Raw genomic sequence first — 14147 nt, forward strand, 5'->3', positions numbered from 1 at the left:
CTGAAGTCCCTGGTCCTTGGGGACCTGCTCATATCACACTGTCTCTGGTCCAGCTCAGCCCAGCACTCTCCCTCCATCGTTTCCAACTGTGAAGTCCTGAGATGGCCTTGTGAATGGCTACGTGCGTGATGCCATCTCTTGAGAACCCGCCCGTGTACATTGCAGGTTTGGACGGCCCTCCGGCAGTTGTGTGGCCAACCTGCCCCCTGGGCTGCACGAGACAAGGCTACCTCAGCTGGACAGCTCCTTCCAGTAGCAGCACAGCTGAAATTAAGGGGGTAAATGGCTCCCGGCATTGTTATCAGCAAGACGTCTGGGGGGACATACATTTCACGAGGAATTAGTCACTCTCAATTGCTTTATTTGGTTTTAACTTAGAATAGCGCCTAAATTATTCAGCTAGCGAGGCAGGGGAGGAGGCAGGCACGGGTTGCCAGTCCCTGCAGCAGCGCCAAGGAGTCACGGGCGGGTGGGAAAGTGGCGACATCTGTCTGGGGGTGGCCGTTGGTGTAGCTTGTGGGCCGCCTGGATTCCTTCTGAATTTGGTAAAATCACGACTTTGCACTCCACAGTGTGGCTTCGAAGGGGAGGCGGGGAACGGGGTACTCCTGCCACGTGGAAACCCTCCCTTCCCACCCTACTTCCTGCTCCAGCTTCTGCCCATCTTCCTGCTCTGCTTCGCAACAAGACTCCCCCAGCCTCCAACGCTCTCCCCGGCCCCCCCCCCCCACCTCATCTCTTAAACCCCTTTCCGGGTAGGTTTTGCCCACACTGATCCTCGGGAGCAGCTCCTGAAGCCCCACGACCTCCCCGCTGCTAAATCCGACAGTTCATCCCCGGCCCCCGCCCCCCACGCTGCCCCTCCTCCTCCCCCACCCCCTAACTGGGCCCCAGGGCTCGGACCTCGGGCCTCTTCGTCCGACTACACTCTCCCCACTTGGTGAGCCTCAAAGCCATCAATTCATCAATGACCACTCAGTGTACTGCTCTGGACCAGACCTCCCCTGAAACTGCAGGCTCACAGGTACAATTGCCTCTTCGACTCCTTCACTTGGATGTCTCCTTAGACATCAGCCCGCAGACTGAATTCCCAATACCTCCTCCCCCACCCTAAGCCTTCCGCAAGGACCCTCCATCTAGTTCATAGTAACTCCGGTGTCCAGTTGCTCACGCATATCCGTGGCAGCTGTCTTGATTTCTCCTCCTCCCCTCACACGCCCCACCGAACCCATCCGCAAGTCTCACGGGCGCCACCTGCAGAGCGCATCCAGAATCCCACCTCCCCCGCTCCCACCCCCGCCCAAGCTGTCATCCTCTGTACCCCAGACCGCTGCATTCATATTTCCTGTGTCCACTGCTGTTCCCACAATTGAATCTCAGCGGGGCAGCTGGAAGGAAAGCATGAGGTAGGTCGTGTCCCTCCTTCCTGCTTTTCTGTTCAAAACCCTTTGAAGGCTCATGTCACAGAGCAAAGTCCTTACAGGAGCTTTGGGTACCAGCAGGAACCCACCTCTGACTTCTCTTCTCTTTGCTCAAGCCATTTCTCCTGCTATGAACATCCCTGCCCAGACTAAGCCTCCTTCTGCCCACCAGTCTGTGGCCAGATTTCTCGGCCGAATGATGAATGCGGGATTCTGGGATGCTCAGAAAGCCCCAAGCTAGGTCCCACGTCGGCATCAGGGACGCCCTGGGATTACAGGGATCAGAGCAGACCCGGGGCATCCCCTGCCCAAGGCCTGATCAGGCTCCCAAGTTGGCAAGTAATTAACTTGCTTAATGAAGGCGTGCTTCCCTACCCGGGATGCTCTGGGGAGCTGAGTGACATCCGCCGCAGATAGGGTCTCGTGCACTGTTGTTACAGCACATCAGGGTGTGGTGGGAGAAAACTAATTAGGAAGGGGGTTTCAGAAGCGCAGCCCCTTGAAGCAGAAGCCTGGGCGTGCTGCTGGCCTGGGAGAAGGGCTGGGGCGCTGGGTGCTGGTGGGGTCTGGGGAGCTCCGTCTCCCTGTGATGCCCACCCCATGTGGGTGTGGTAATGGAGGGGAAAGAGCTGGCAGTGCCCCCCCAGGCATTTCTCATCCACCCCATTACGTGCTGTTCCCAGAATTGTGGCGGCAGCCCCTGTTCCTCCTGAGCCACAGGCATGAGGGGGAAAGGCTCCCAAGCTTGCTGGCGCCCGTCCCTGGACCAGAAGGGCCTGGTCCCATGGTCTGTGTAAGGCAGAGCCAGCCCCCAAGACTTGGGGCCTTTGTCCCCACTCGTCCCTTGGGACAGAGCTCCCTCTGCTCTGTCTCACTCCTTACCCCTCTGCAGAAGCCTTGACCACTGCCTTACTCTGTCGCCGTCACCTCCTGCCGCCCCTCCCTTGGTGCTCTATACTGTGGGGCTGTCTCTTCTGCCTGCCTGCCTCAAGGCACTAACAGTTACTCAGCAAACACTGAGTGCCTACTGTGTACCTGGAGGCTGCAGATGGCAAAGAGAAAGACAGTCCCTGCCCCTGGGGAGCCTCCATCCCTGTGGTCCTGGATGCTGCAACAGCATCGGTATCAGCTGGGCAAAGCAGGGCACTGGAGGAGGAGGAGATGAGAGGAGTTGTTAGGACATGGAGTTACATAGTGAGAGCTGGGGGGAAGCCCAGAATCACTTACTCTGAAAGGAAGGGTGTAGCTGGAGGCTGCTGCACCGAGGCAAGACATTTGCTGCTGGGAGATGATGCAGCCGTGCTCCGAGTCCATTCTGGAGGGGACTGGGAGGTCTTCGGAGCCTGGCTCCCTGGGCTGTACCATCTGGAGCTGTGAAAAGGGAGGCCTCAGAGAGATTCCATGTACAGCATCTCATTCTCCCTCCCTCAGAAAGCAGGTGAGAATGTTCACTTAGGTAGGGGGCTCCTCCACTGTGTGGGACTCTGGGCTAAGACTGGGAAGGTAAGGGGCCAGATTTTGATTGGGGACGCTCCGAATCTATGGATCAATTTGGAGGCAGTTGACATCTTTACAATATTGATTCTTCCCATCTGAACATACTGTATCTCTCCACTTATTTGATCTGCCATTTCTCAATAATATTGTATGGTTTTCTGAGCAGTCTTATATCCCTTTACTTTTGAAAAAAAATTAATTGAGACATATTTTACACACCAAAAAATGTACTATTTTAAAGTGTAAAATTCAGAGTTTTTTTAGTATATTCACAAGCTCGTGCAACCATCACCACTATCTAAGTCTGGAACATTTTCATCACCCCCAAAAGAAACCCATCCCCATTAGCTGTCCCTCCCCATTCTCCCCTCTCCCCAGCCCCGAAACCACTCATCTACTTTATGTCTCTGTGGATTTGCCTATCCTGGACATCTCAAGTAAAAGAAATCATACAACATGGGACCTATTTACGTCTGGCTTCTTTCACTTGGTGCAGTGTTTTTTTGAGTTCATCCATGTCATGGCATGTGCCAGTAGTCTGTTCCTTTTTATTATCAAATACTATTCCATTGTATGGATGGACCACACTTTGTTTATCTGTTCATCCACTGAAAGACACATAGCTTGTTTTTATTTTTTGGCTATTATGAATAGTGCTGCTATAAACATCTGTGTACAGGTTTTTATGTGGACATATGCTTTCATTTGTTTTGGAGTGGAATTGATGCGTCACATGCTAACTCTATATTTAAGGTTCTGAGGTCACTGTTTTCCAAAGTGGCCACACCACTGTATATTCCCACCAGCAGTGTATGAGGACTCCAAATGCTCCATGTCCTTGCCAACAGTTGTTTGTTGTTATCTGCTGTCTTGTCCTCTAAAGTAGTTGAATGGATAAATGATGATCACTTTGAAAGCGAGTCCCTTTAAAACCGAGTTCTTCTACTGAGTTTATGATTACCCTCTCTATCAACACATTATTACCTTTCTTGTCCCAAAATTCTTACCCTCAAGATTGAGGAGTATCAAAGAAAAGGGGGGATTGAAACCATATACAAGCCCCTGTGTCCCTGTCTTTTGAAGTAAAAGATGTAGAAACAAAGAATACAGTAGCTGTTGGGCTGGGAAACTGGTAACAATTTAGACTATAAATCAGCCACATAGCAGTCATGGAACTCCCAGTTCCCTGAAAGATATAGATAAAGGTCTGACACACATTCCTAAGTTGTTTTTATAGGAAGCAGATCCTGCACTAGATGAAAACTACTGACTGCAAGCACGTAGGCCCCAAATGGGTTGAAACCAGAAGATTGGTGATGCTTGAAACTTCACCTGGATCTAGCCAATCTGAGAATTTAGCACAAGCTGATCACATACCCTGCAGCTCCCTCCGTCATACTGCCTTTAAAACCCCTTCTCTGAAAGCCTTTGGGGAGTTCAGGTCTTTTGAGCATAAGCTGCCCGTTCTCCTTGCTTGGCACCTGCAAGAAACGCTGTACTTTCCTTTACCATCACCCAGGGTCAGTAGATGGACTTTGTTGCATGTCAGGCGAGCAGACCCAAATCCAGGTTCAGTAACAATTTCACAGATGAGGAGACTGAGGTCAGAGAGGGGAGGCAACTCACCCACAGATGCACAGTGAGTGATGGCAGAGCTGGGATCAGATCCCGGGTCCATCTAATTCAAATACCGCGCTCTGTCCTCACAAAAAACATTCCAATAACCAGGGTCAGGGGTGTGGATCCCGCGCAGCATTATGAGACTTTGAGTCTCCCCGTGGGAGTCAGGGGTCCTGGAGGAGGAAGGAGGTGGAGAAATCAAAGGGTCTCTCTGCCGAGCCTAGTTCAGGGTCCCAGGCTCAGCTCTTCCTGGACTCCAGGTGGGAGGCCATGAGCACAATAGTGGATGGAGCACAGACTGGGAGTCGGGCAGGACTGAGTGTGAATTGCAGCTTTGACCTTGACCTTAGGCAAGTTACTTAACTTGTCCCAGCCAGTTTCCTCATCTATAAGGTGGTAGTAATAATACAGACCTTGTAGGGATTTTGTGCAAAGTGAAGGAGATGGTGCATATAGAGGGCTCAGGCTGGTGTAAACCCTCAGTGAGGGACAGCTGTGATGATTATTACAATCACTGCAGGGTCCCCACATGCCATTGTACTTGCATGGTCTGTCCTCCACCCACCCCAACCCAAATGCAGGACTTCCTGGGCTGGGGTCCCTCAGGCCCAAGGCTGCCCTTGACCCAGCACCAGCAGTAGCCAGTATTGTTTTCTCTGACTGACAGATCCTCATACCCTTGGGGAGCTTCATCCCAGCCAGATGTGGGGACATGCTATCTGACTTGCTCCCATGTCCCAGCAAGTCCTCAGGGCCCATGGCCTTCAGGGTCCTTCAGAGGGACCGAGAAGCCTGACTCATAAGGCACAAGGTACTTGCATTGGCCTTTGCTGGGAAATATAAGTCATCTAGTTTACCTTCACTTAATTGAGCTATGAGCCCACAATCTGCCAAGAGAGAAATAAACACGGGGCATCAAAGGAACACAGATGCTCTTCAAGTTGGTACTGGGAACAGATGTGCAATTCCTGGCCGTTCCAAGCTGTCATCCGCAGAAGTGAGGGTCAGCTGTAGGTGTGTTTTGCATATTGAGAAGGAATAAGGGCGGGACACACCCATGGGATGTGCCCATGAGATACACCCACGGGAACCTTTTAAATGGCTGGGGGAAAAGGTCAGGAAAGAGAATAACCCTATTGCCAAGAGCAAGGACCTGATTTCTGGTTAAATCATGACTGCTGTGTCTGCAGGCATGTCTGAGGCTAGACACAGGCTGGCCACCTGGTGCCTCCTCCCTGCTCTGTCAGGGAGCCCCCCAAATAAATGGCCCCCCCATCCCCAGCAGATGACTGCAGACACCCGCCTTCCCTCCTAGCCAGCAGCTGGTGGGGCCCATGATCACATGAGACTTCTGGCCGGAGAGAGGGGAGGAGCGCAGGGGGGACACTGCTGAGAAGGTATTAAAACACAGCTTTCAGAGGCACCATCTGTAACAATGGCCTGGATAAAAGCCCTGGCCCTGGCGTCTGATGCCAGCCTGCCTCTCCAGGGGGCAGGTTGGAACTGTTTAGAGGCGCATAGGAGCCTTGTAGGAGCGGCAATTCCATGGTAGAAGGGCTCTGGCCACCACCAGGGGAAGCTGCGATGCAGGTTGGGTGCTACTGTGTTATGGGTTCAATTGTGTCTCCCCCTCCCCCATTCATATGTTGAAGTCCTAAAGCCCCCTACCTCGGAATGTGACCTTACTTAGAGATAGGGTCTTTACAGAGTTAAAGTAAGGTAGGCTCTAATCCAATATGATTGGTGTCCTCATAAACAGGGGGAAATATGGACACACACACACACACACACACACACACACACAGAGAATAGCATGTGAAAATTAGTCACCATAAGCCGGAACTTCAGAAGCTAAGAGAAAGGCCTGGAACAGATCCTTCCCTCACAGCCCTAAGAAACCAACCTTGCCGACACCTTGAATTTGGACTTTTGGCCTCCAGGACTGTGAGACAATACATTTCTGTTGTTTAAGCCCCCAGTCTATGGTATGGCAATATGCTCAGAGTATTGTCACACATTATGGCTGGGAGGGTTAACGGCGTCAGGACTTCTCGGGGAGAGGATGGTGGAAGCTTCACATCTGGATACCTCCCAGACTTGACAAAAGCCAAAGCCTTCCTTTGGCTGGTTCTGACGTGTACCCTTCTGCTCTAATAAAACTGTAATTGCAAGCACAGTGCTTTCCTGAGTCCTGAGAGGTGTTCTAGTGAATTATCGAACCTGAGAGAGTTTGGGGGAATCCTCTGAACTTGAAGTTGGGGGTCTCAACCTTGAGTTCGGCTAACTCCAGCTACAGCCCAACACCACCAGGGGGCAGTGGGGGGGGCAGACTGGGGCGGAAGAGCCCCCTCCCAGAACAGATCAGTGTTCACGCCCCAAATAAAGGGAGCACCCGACAAATCTCATGACTACTTTATCCAGTTGAAGAAAGCTGTATTCTACCACAGCAGAAGGCAACAAGAGTCCCATGGTGAGAATGTTTTCCGCATCACCAGCACCTTTCCCTGTACCTCTTTTTTTTTTTTTTAATTAATTTATTTATTTTTGGTTGTGTTAGGTCTTCGTTGCTGCACGTGGGCTTTCCCTAGTTGCAGCGTGCGGAGGCTACTCTTCGTTTCAGTGCGTGGGCTTCTCATTGCAGTGGCTTCTCTTGCTGTGGAGCACAGGCTCTAGGCACGCGGGCTTCAGTAGTTTTGGCACTAGGGCTCAGTAGTTGTGGCTCGCGGGCTCTAGAGCGCAGACTCAGTAGTTGTGGTGCACGGGCTTAGTTGCTCCGCGGCATGTGGGACCTTCCCGGACCAGGGCTCGAACCTGTGTCCCCTGCATTGGCAGGTGGATTCTTAACCACTGCACCACCAGGGAAGTCCCTCCCTGTACCTCTTTAATTATTCTTTAACAATATTTATGGAAGGAGTTGTTTCTAGGCTCAAAATGTAATTTTTTTTTTTTGCAGTACATGGGCTTCTCACTGTTGTGGCCTCTCCTGTTGCGGAGCACAGGCTCTGGACGCGCAGGCTCAGCGGTCATGGCTCACAGACCCAGACGCTCCGCGGCATGTGGGATCTTCCCGGACCGGGGCACGAACCCGCGTCCCCTGCATCGGCAGGCGGACTCTCAACCACTGCGCCACCAGGGAAGCCCCACAAAATGTAATTTTAACCCTGAAGATGCCCTCATGATAGATTAAGTCACCACATAGCAAAGACCAATTGGAATGAATGATGATCTATGCCTGCAGATCATCATTAAGGAACTGGTTTTCTTTGGCGGTGGGCAGGGAGTGGGGAATGTCCCCTTTTCTCTTTCCTGCATGGCCTGGACTCTGGACAGAGAAACACGGACAATTCCTTTTTAACGCATCCAAGCCCCCTTCGGCTCCCATAATTCTGTGGTCATTCAAATAGCATAGAACACTAATCACACCCCAAAATCTCCACCTTGGAAAATTAATTTCTCTCATTGTTTGAAAATTTTTTCTGAGTGTTTCCTGATGGATTTAGAGCCAGCTCAAGTCCTTGGTTGGTTTCTTTCATGTCCATTCATCTGATGGATTCTTCCGAGAATTCCACTTTGAAAATGTAATTGACCGTATACAAAACAAAGGCCCTGCCAGGGCAGAGTGTGTATACACGATATCTGATGAGCTAATTTTTTTTTATAGTTTTTTTTTAACAGCTTTATTGGAGTATAATTGCTTTACAATGGTGTGTTAATTTCTGCTTTATAACAAAGTGAATCAGCTATACATATACATATGTCCCCATATCTCCTCCCTCTTGCGTCTCCCTCCCACCCTCCCTATCCCACCCCTCTAGATGGTCACAGAGCCCCGAGCTGATCTCCCTGTGCTATGCGGCTGCTTCCCACCAGCTATCTCTTTTACATTTGGTAGCATATATATGTGATGAGCTAATTTTACCTCATTTTAATTACAACACTGGATGGCATTATAAATTTGTGTTCAATTAGGCTCAAGCCATCAGCTACTGAACACATTATAAATTTTGTTAAATCAGCTCCACTGATGGTATAAGCAGCTGTGTCATATCAAGCAAAGATACTGACTGTCATCAGGTTAACTTAACCCCCCCAATCCCCATTCAAACTTGTAGGCGTAGCCGTAAAGTTGGTTAAATAAAGAAATAACAACCTTATAATGAACATGAGTGTGGACATAAAATCAAAGCATAGCACAAGGCCCCGGGTTCAATCCCTGGCACCTCCACACAAAAAAAAAAAAAAAATCAAAGCATAAAGAGTATAGCAAAATTCACAGAAGAGCTGTAATGCTTGCAGCCAGCAATGCTATAAGCTATAGGAATAGAGATTTCATTCAGGCAAAAATCAGTCCCCCTGGAAGAAAAGAGGAGGAACGGAAAGGTTCAGATTGCATCTCTGCCAATCGGACCCACCTGGCTGCGGCAGGTACTTTGAGTGAGGTGTCCCAGTTGGTTCAGTATTCTAGCTAGAAAGGAAAAGGGGGTGAAGAAGTGGGGTGGGCGGCGTGAGAGTTCACCAACCTCCTGCTCTCCTCTCCTTCCCCACCCTCAGAGGCTGAACCTAGGCTAGCTGTGTGATCAGATCTGGCCAATGATATAAAAGAAGTGGTGTGTGTCCCTTCCAAGTTGAGGCACTGAGAAGATGGCCAGTCTGTCTTCTTTCCTGTCTCAGGGACCGACAGGCCTCCATCAGCCTGGATCCCCGAGTGACTGTGTGGAGGCCAGCCCCTCCCCTGGCCCTGCCTACCTAGACCTACACCATGAGCAGGAAGGAAATCTGCACTGAGTCACGGAGACGCTCATGTTATTTCGTTAATGCGCAAAGCCTTTCCTATCCTGACAAATGCAAGAATTTTAAAATAATGGAAATATGGTAAAACTCAGAGCACCGAGTTGGACCATCAGTGTGGTGTGTCTCTGCTGAGAGAGATTTAAGGAAGGCACTGCAGTCCCTTGGGGGGCTTGGGGTTATTATTGTGACCCTTTATGGTTAATGTACACATCTGTGTCTCAAATCTGTCCCTTGACACCTGTGCTGCCCTGGGCCGTAGTTTTGACCTGAACTTCTTACGTCCTGTGTTTGTAAATAGAGCCTAAATTTCATTCATCCATTCATCCATTCATCCATTCCTATATTCTGAACAGCAGGACGCGTTAGGGACTGTGCCAGGAGCTGAAGTGGGAGTAATAATAATGCTGGTAAGAATAAGAGTTAACAGTTATTGGGAGCTCGCCGGGGGGCGAGTAATGTACCAAATGTTTCACGTGCGTCGTGAGCTTTAATTCTCACCCCACTGCACGCGGCAGGTTCCAGCCTCACCCCCATTTTACAACAGAAGGAACTGGAGCCTAAAGGCGAAAGAAGGTGCCACCCCAGAAAGTGACAGCCGGGACTTGAGCTGGTCCAGGTCCCTCCCGCCAGCCCCTCTCCTGAAATACCCTCTGTTCTTTTTGCTTCTCAGCTGAAGCCCTTCAAAGTCTCAATGCTGCTCTTAGGATAGTGACCTTCACCCTTGCCTGCTGCAGGGCCCCCTGCTTCTGCCATCCCCTCCGTCCCTCTGTCTCACCTGTGTGACACTTGTGTCCACCTGAGGAGTCTTCCCTCCATCTGGATCCAACTCCAAGGCTGCATCTTCTGTGAAGCCCCTGAGCCTCTTCTGCCTGACCCCCATTCTCTCCTCCCGACCACATAGGTGCCTGGTCCCACCCGCTCGATGTCCGTCCGTCCTTCAAGCAACATCATCATGATTTACTCCTGGTCTGTCACCGCACGGGACCAGGGTCCCTCATCCTTGTCTCTCTGGCCCAGCGTGGCACACAGTGGGGTTCAATGCCTGTTCGGTTATATCCAAACCCACCTATGGGAGGCAGGATATCCTGGCAGATATGGGATGGCAGTCAGCTCCCCATGGGGCAGCCACAACCTCGGCAATGACAGCCCCTGTACATCCCTAATCACAGGTCCGGCAGCTCCCTGGAGGCCCTTCCCCCATTAACAGAGCGCGATGGCCCCTACAGCCGATTAGGTGCCATTTAATCCTAAAAACCAGCCGTTAGCGCTCATGGTCCTTAGTGGTTAAAGAGGACACAGCTGAGGGAAAAGTCGAAAGGCCACTTCTTTCCATCTGAACTCAGCCGGGTTCCTGGATCCCCACAGCCCTGTTTGTCTAAACAGGCCCACCCAGGAGATGACGGCTGTCATTCAAAGGGTTCCCCAGGGGCTGAGGGGAGGCCCAGATTCCAGAACTGGAGACCAAGCAGGTACACCCTCCGCCATCTTCCCTCCTTCCATCTCCACCACCTCCACCACCAAGACAGTGGGAAATTCCCAGGGGTCACGAAGCTGGAACGTTCTTCCCAGAGGTGACCATCTCTCCCGGGGGGAGCTGCTCTCTCCATCCTGCTGTGCACTTGAAGCCTAGACTCAAGGCAGGGCCCGGGCATCAGTATTATCTTAAAGCTCCCAGGTAAGTGCAGCGTGCAGCCAGGTTGGGAGCAACTCTGCTAGGGGTGCTGGGGGGAAGACTTCCAGGCAGGAAGCAGAGGGAGGCTGGGCTGACCCTTTGGAAGAGGGTCCTGCTGCCTCCTCCCCGCCTCCACAGCATCCGCCATCAGTGATGCTGCTGTCAGAGGAAGCCAACCGTGCACCCCGACGTTACAGCAGGTGTCAGAAGACGCACTGTGCTGCTGGAGGCAGCTCTGTGGGACATCTGTTGATTCCAGGGTGTACCAGCCGGTCGCAGGCTGACTGAGCCTGCTCCTCTTCCTTGTCGTGGCTTCCTGAACGTCAACTCCATCCTCCCTCTTCCGGCCTCACTGTGACGTAGAGGAAAGGGCCCGGGCTTGGAGTAAGAACACCTGGCTTTTGATCCTTAACGACCAGGCCTGTGATCCCGGGAAATGTAAGGAACCTCAATAACCTCATCTGTAAAATGGGCATAAGATCGCCCTTGCCAGGCTCAGGCAGGACTCCAATGTGGTTGTGCTGGTGACACGCTGATAAACGGCATAGAACACGTCTGTCACTTTCCTGTTCACTTGGCAAACATTTGCATAGCAACTACTGGGGACCAGGCAGGGAGGGAGCTGGCTGCTGGGTGTTGAGAACCACCAGCGATTGTCAGAGAGTCAGTCCATTGATTGGACACGCGGTGAGGTCACAGGGTCCTCCCTCTCCAAGTCAAATGATCGGGGGTCAGTTGGGGAAGACATTCCAGAGACAGACCGGAAAGGTGGGAATTAAACCTCATGGACAACTTCAAAAGGGGCTGAGCGGAGGGGTTCTCTAGATTTTAAAATTAAATGGATCTGGCTTTTAGCTATGACCACTTCCTCCTCTCCCCCCTCTCCTCCTTTTTCAGCCTCTTTCTTCTTCTTTTTTCAGTACTGAGACCATTTTAATGTTATCAGCTTTATTTCCTATTCACCGTTCTCCTCCCAACAATAAAACCCTCCTTGGTGTCTCCGTTTACAAGGATATCTGGAGTTATTTGCATTCTGACAGCTGAAATCAAATATTTTAAGACCGGTCATGAGGAAAGCAGTAAATCTATGACTGGGCTGCAGCCCAAACAAATAATAAAAAAGATCTCACATCAAAGTAATAACAGTAATACCGGCAGCTCATTAGAGTTCAAGATTCACAATCGTGATGGACAAGTATTTTAATAAAAAGGGAAAGGGTAATGAGAAACCAGAATGCTTGTTTTTTTTCCTTTTATTCAGTCTCTTCTCTTTTTTGGAGGGGGGAGGGCTCATCATTGTGATTTTAGATGATTAGTTCTTGGGGTGGGAGAGCTCTGAGGACTTCTGGTTTTGATTAATAAACACAGTCAGAGGTACAAGGAAAAGAAACGCCATAGTGAGGAAATCACTGGGTGAGTCGGAGTTGTGTCAAAAGACTCCTTCTGTTTCCTTACTAACACCCCACCTTGTTTTGGGCCAAATTATCCTCTGATAGTCTATGATTAGGCAGGGTCTCACCCTGGTGACTCTCTTTGTGCTGGGGTCTCCTGAGCAGGTACGGATTCAGGTAATGTATTAGTTACCCATGGCTGCATAACAAATTATCTCCAAATTTAGCAGCTGAAAAAAGAAATATTTATCACCTCACACAATTTCTGTGGGTCAGGAATTGGAGCGCAGCTTAGCTGGGTGAGTCTGGTTCTGGGGTCTCTTGTGAGGTTCAGTTAAGACGTCTTCAAGTCTGAAGGCTTGACTGGGGCTGGAGGATCTGCTCTCCAGGGGAATGATTCATGTGGCAGGTAAATGAAGTGTTGGCTGTGGGTGGAGGCTTCAGTTCCTCACCATGTGGACTTCCCCACAGGGCAGCTTGAGTGGGGAAGCAGAGTCCTCACAGCAGGGTGGCTGGTTTCCCCCAGAGTGAGTGATTTAAGAGAGAACATGGTGGAAGCCATGACACCTTTTATGATCTAGTGTCTGAAGTCACTGTGTCATTTCCACAATATCCTATTGGCTGCACAGTTCAGCTCTATTCAGTGTTTGAGGGGACCACACCAGGATGTGAATATCAGGAGGTGAGGACTGTTAGGACCATCTTGGACACTGGCCACCACAGACACATCTTCCCCAAGCTACCTCTGAACAAGAAAGGAAATGCTTTGAAGAGCATCACGTCAAGCCACAGAAAGGCCAGTTCCTAAACTTTCAGGGAGTTTTTTTTTTTTTTTTTTACCAAGAAGGAAAGGAGAAAGTCACGGGCAAATAGACTGTATCTTGCCTGCTTTTGCATGTCCATTGGCAGTGGCTGTCTGGAGCAATGAGACGAGAAGAACACTGAGCCCCAATCTGGGCTCAGCAGCAGAGCATGGCAATTGATTGGTGATGTCTGCCTCGGGCACAGGACTGAGAACTGGTAACACAGATGTGCCTTCATTACTCTTACTTACCAAGGCCAGACTCTGCAGGGAACACAGGAGCAGTCAGACACGATAACAAGCCACAAGCACTGGGTTGATCACAATGCAAGACAGAGTCACAAGACCTTTCCACCACACAGGTGTGGAGGTGACCCTCCCCTGATATTCTGGTCCCTGAAGGTCCCAGATTCACAATCTCATGGAGTATAGAACCAGAAACGTCCCCAGAAGCCATAAAGTCAAGTGTATTTCAAACAGTTTTTGGTTTAGATTCCCTTTTTCTCTCCCTCCCTCCCTCCCCCACTGAGGCCCATGACCACAACATACAAAACAGGTAAAAGTGGGATTGTTTGGGTGGAAGTGAAGGTGGGCAGTTTGGAGGCCCCTGGATCACCACGGGGGCCTCTGAAGTGCCTGTGCTAGAGTTCCATGGGGCACAGTTTGAAAACCACTGATTTTCCCCACTTCCCCCGTTTTACAGATGAATAAACTGAGTCCAAGAGCGTGAAAGGGATTCTCAAGAACACCCTGGGTAGGGGGCTACTGCCTTGGTTTGCAGCGTTGGGTCTCCAGATGGTCGTTGCTCAGATGCAGGTGTTCCTGAGGTGGGGAGGAGATTTGGGCATCCTGGTGTGGTCGGTCCTGCGACTGGCTGACTCTCCTCTGCAGCAGTGGGACCTGAGGACAGCGGGGGCTGTCACGAGGACCGGCGCCTCCCGGGCCGGGAGCAA

Source organism: Phocoena sinus, chromosome 15 (assembly GCF_008692025.1).
Source record: "Phocoena sinus isolate mPhoSin1 chromosome 15, mPhoSin1.pri, whole genome shotgun sequence".
Taxonomy (NCBI): Eukaryota; Metazoa; Chordata; class Mammalia; order Artiodactyla; family Phocoenidae; genus Phocoena; species Phocoena sinus.